This window comes from Schistocerca serialis, chromosome 1 (genome assembly GCF_023864345.2).
Source record: "Schistocerca serialis cubense isolate TAMUIC-IGC-003099 chromosome 1, iqSchSeri2.2, whole genome shotgun sequence".
NCBI lineage: Eukaryota > Metazoa > Arthropoda > Insecta > Orthoptera > Acrididae > Schistocerca > Schistocerca serialis.
The window spans coordinates 129033723-129039315 of NC_064638.1; positions in this window are offsets into that span (position 1 = coordinate 129033723).

The following is a 5593-nucleotide window of genomic DNA, read 5'->3' on the forward strand; positions in this document are numbered from 1 at the left end:
ATTCACGTCCTATTATACTTCCCTGAGGCGCTCCTAACGACACCTTTGTCTCTGGTAAGCTCTCGCCGTCGAGGACAACATACTTGGTTCTATTACTTAACAAGTAACTTCGAGCCATTCACGTACCTGGAAACCCATTCCATATGCTCCTACGTTCGTTAATTGGGCACTGTGTCAAATGCTGTCCGAAAATCTCAATCTATGGGATCTGCCTCTTGCCCTTCATCCAAAGTTCGCAGTATATCATGTGAGAAAAGGGCAAGCTTTCACACGAAAGATGCTTCCTAGGACTGTAATGATTACGGACATAAGCTTTTCGGTCTCTAGAGGAACTTGTAATATTCCAACACGTAATAGATTGAAAGATTGTGCAGCAAACCGATGTTAGAGATATTGGTCTGTAATAAGCCACAAGTTCTTTAGAAACGATTTTATTCTACAGTTATTAGTTTCGGCCCCGAGCCCATCGCCAGACGATAGCCATCATTTCTTGGCAAATTTTATGATTGTGTCTTCATGAAAATCTCCGTTTTACATGTTGTAAGACAGACGTTTGCTTCTCTTTTTCGAGCCTTGCTGACCCATGAGCTAAACTTTTCATGGAGACACAAATGTAAAACTTGCGATGGAATCAATCTGGCGACAGGCTGAGACCCGAAACTACTAACGGTACAGTAAAATCATTTCTAAAAAACTTGTGTTTCTATAGTGGAGGAGAATATTGGGTAATTTTTTATTTCGTCCATCTCAGTTGCATTGATAAAAAATTCGGCTGTAGTGGTTACAGGTTTCGGGCCGACACGCCCATTTTCAAACTAGTCTTGCTATTAACCGTACTTACTCACACAAAATGATGCCAAAAGGCACAGCAAAGGACACGGTCGTCAAGTTCCCTCACATTCATAGACTATGCGTCCGTAGCTCCAATATGAATGAGGGTACTTGTTACCCACTGTATGATATGCTGTGCCTTTTCGCCTGAATAATTACGGTTAATAGCAAAGTGTATGGTTTGAAAGCGGGCGTGTCAACCCGAATGGGTAACCGATACAGATGAATTTTATATCAATGCAACTAAGACGGGCGAAGTAGCAAATTACCCAATTTCCTCAGTACTCAGCAATTTCGGACCTACCATTTCGTTGCAGCGAGCTTCGAATAATAAAAAAAAAAAAAATATGTTAATGTTCCATGATGCCCGAAAGTGTTTGAAAACAATCGACAGGATGTGCTTAGCAATGACAGGTCCTAGCCGGTGATATTCACTGATTCACTGTTGATCTGACGTCATGCAATGCTCCTCATCACGGTATGTCAATACAAGCAGTGTGCTCTGACGTTTGTTAATTTTCCTGCCATCCAAACCAGCATTGCGATGTATAGTTAATGTAAATTGGAAAGATGAAACTGGACGAGTCTGCTGCTCGCGTCACTGAAGCGAGGCAATGTTTACGTTGCGCATCTACATCTACATTTATACTTCGCAAGCCACCCAACGGTGTGTGGCGGATGGCACCTTACGTGCCACTGTCATTACCTCCCTTTCCTGTTCCAGTCGCGTATGGTTCGCGGGAAGAACGACTGCCGGAAAGCCTCCGTGCGCGCTCGAATATCTAATTTTACATTCGTGATCTCCTTGGGAGGTATAAGTAGGGGGAAGCAATATATTCGATACCTCATCCAGAAACGCACCGCCTCGAAACCTAGACAGCAAGCTGCACCGTGATACAGAGCGCCTCTCTTGCAGAGCCTGCCACTTGAGTTTGCTAAACATCTCCGTAACGCGCTATCACGCTTACCAAATAACCCTGTGACGAAACGCTGCGCTCTTCATTGGATCTTCTCTATCTCTTCTGTCAACCCGACCTGGTACGGATCCCACACTGATAAGCAATACTCAAGTATAGGTTAGCGAGTGTTTTGTAAGCAACCTCCTTTGTTGATGGACGACGTTTTCTAAGGACTCTCCCAATGAATCTCAACCTGGCACCTGCCTTACCAGCAATTAATTTTATATGACCATTCAATTTCAGATCGTTCCGTACGCATACTGCCAGATATTTTACAAAACTAACTGCTACCAGTGTTCGTTCCGCTATCATATAATCATACAGGAAAGGATCCTTCTTTCTACGTATTCGCAATACATTACATTTGCCTATGTTAAGGGTCAGTTGCCACTCCCTGCACCAAGTGCCTATCCGCGGCAGATCTTCCTGCATTTCGCTGCAATTTTTTAATGCTGCAACTTCTCTGTATACTACAGCATCATCCGCGAAAAGAAGACGACGCTCATAGTAGCGTCGAAACCAGGTCAATTTTGACTTAATACTTGTGACCGAGGGCTTATTTGTTCCAATATAATTCTGACACGGTCACTGAACCTTAGCAGCTATGTTCAAAGTTTTTTTTTTCTTCATTTATATATATTGTGAAAAGCAATGGTCCCATAACACTCCCCTGTGGCACGCCAGAGGTTAATTTAACGTCTGTAGACGTCTCTCCATTGAGAACAACATGCTGTGTTCTGTTTGCTAAGAACTCTTCAATCCAGCCACACAGCTGGTCTGATATTCCGTAGGCTGTTACTTTGTTTATCAGGCGACAGGGCGGAACTGTATCGAACGCCTTCTGGAACTCAAAGAAAATGGCACCTACCTGGGAGCCTGTATCTAATATTTTCTGGGTCTTATGAACAAATAAAGCGAGTTTGGTCTCACACGATCGCTGTTTCCGGAATCCATGTTGATTCCTACAGAGTAGATTCTGGGTTTCCAGAAATGACATGATACGCGAGCAAAATGAGCTTATATAGACAGTTTCTTGGAAATCGCACAGACGCTATTGGCTGACATCGTCCTGGCCTGACGGCGCGTCGGCACGCGGTTCTGAATCCCAGATGAGGATATCGCTGGATACAAACCCTCTTCCGTAGCTGATGTCGCTAACGCACACTTGTGCGGCGATGAGCATGTCGGATATTGACGGTTTGAACCCTGGTAATCTAAGCAGAAGTTCACCACGAGTACTTGAATTGTAAGAGGAGGAGACTTGTTCTGGATCACCAGACTGTACCAGTGTCCTGGGTTAAATGCCAAACCTCTCCATAATGTCTCACGGAGTGGATGGCGTTCAGCTCAGCGATGCCCTTGGTGCTATTCGAGAGGAGTAGCCTATGTTTGGGAACAGGATTCCACCCTCTCCTTTCCATTTTCTATCTCTACCCAGACAATACTACAGCGAGCAAGCAGCCACCACAGTCGGCCACACGACACAGATACACACTTGGCATGCGGACCATCTCCACTAGCACTCTGCCGAGTGGTGCAATTGGGGTGTCCAGCATTTGCTTCCCAATGCAATAGTATGAGACTGACTACAAATATCTTTATACGACCCTATGTGGCGTGTACAAGCTCAGCCAGTTTTCTAGTGGGCGAGCAAATTCTGTTCCACTCATCTCGAACATGAAAACTGTGCTGTGTTACGAGTTGTGATAATCTGAAACGACTGTCTCCCACTTTAAAGAAGTAAAGCTTTCTGCATACACTGTATGAGCCTAATGTCCCAAAATCAATTATTCCAGAAGTATAGCCAGTTGTGGGAGAGAAAGGATTTCCAATCCATGTGCTACATATGCAGCCAACAAACAACTGACGTTCAACCAGAGGTAAAAATTTATAAAAGAATTAGCAGTGGGAGCAAAGTCGTTGGGATGCTCAAGTCAATCTTATGGAGCAGAAGCGTAATCAACCGAACCAAAAGAATCATATATAAATCGATACTAGAGAGCATAGTTATGTATGGAGTGCGATACACTTGGTTAAATCCGCAGGACGCAACAGGTAGTTGAAATTGTGGAAAAGGGCCAAAAATGAGCGGCTGTGAGTTACACTCTAACACATAACTTTATTTACAATAAAGGATGGCAGCCAAAAACAGTTGCAGGATAGAATTTTTTTATTAAAATTCTTGACCAAGGTTTCGGTACATATAAATATACCTTCATCAGAAGTAAAACTTCCTGAATAGAAAGACACATTCATTAGAAAAGCCATATCAACGAAAGTGAGAAACAGAAGCTTAAATAACGGTGAAATTGCTAAAGTAATACAGGCACACAATCTTTAGTACTTACTAAAATTACATCATGCACTGGAGAATAATAAAACAATTATGCCAAAAGGCGTCGTCAGTAATTAAAATATCATCTCCATTTGTACAACATGTGTAATGGGCACAGGATCAAAGCGAACAGTTTAACAATGTTACTTCGCCTAGTTCATAGGCGAAGTAACATTGTTAAACTGTTCGCTTTGATCCTGTGCCCATTACACATGTTGTACAAATGGAGATGATATTTTAATTACTGACGACGCCTTTTGGCATAATTGTTTTATTATTCTCCAGTGCATGATGTAATTTTAGTAAGTACTAAAGATTGTGTGCCTGTATTACTTTAGCAATTTCACCGTTATTTAAGCTTCTGTTTCTCACTTTCGTTGATATGGCTTTTCTAATGAATGTGTCTTTCTATTCAGGAAGTTTTACTTCTGATGAAGGTATATTTATATGTACCGAAACCTTGGTCAAGAATTTTAATAAAAAAATTCTATCCTGCAACTGTTTTTGGCTGCCATCCTTTATTGTGAAGAATTTTAACAGTTGCTGCTGCAGCCATGTTTAAAATCTTGAAATAACTTTATTTAGTTGTCCAAACATTACAGTGCTAATTTCCGACCTTACCTATCGACTTAATACGTCACACAATCTTAATTTAATTTTTAAATCGGCTGAAGGCCCATGATGTAAAACACAACTACAATAAATTTTCAAAAGGCAAAAGGCCCGAAGCTTTATCCAAAAATATTTTAAATGAGGCTGAAGGCTCAAACAATGCAAGACTTGAGAAGTCAGGAACCTTCAATTTTAAAACGGCTGAAAGCCCATTATTTAAAACCGAACTAGAAGCATACAAATTCAAACCATCGGCTATGAGCCATTAAAACACACAAACACCAATAAGAATAGGCAGTACGGCCAGCGGCGCTCAGAAGTATTCGGGGGTCGTTTGCACTTGGAATGTTAACGTTCGCTTAGGGGAGGTAGTCGGCCCAACTATATACGATCGGCCAGCAACCCAACCAAGAGACAGTCAACGGACCCACCGACAAGACGACTTGCTTTCCACCCGACCAGTGCACAGGGAACTCCAAAGCCAAAACGTAAAAGGCATAGCGGCCCCAACGCAGTAGGCATAAGCTATCAAAACTACACACGCGTGTTGGACAGTGACAGCACGGTGAGGATAGGACACTGCCTGAATTTTACGTCAGCAGCTAGGGCAGGTAACCGGAACGCTAACGGCCACAAGGCAGAAAATTCCGCTGGTGCACTTGGACTTCCAAAATACAGTTAAACTCCACCGGATGGTGGCCAAACTTCCGCCAACTCGAACAGTCGCTGTTGCTCACAGGAATACCCCCAACAGCCAACCATGAAAACCAATGGCACGATGTGAACAGACTGGCTTCGGTAATTAAATCACCACTCAACTTTGATGTGCTGGGTCGGTGAGGCACGAACCTCGTAG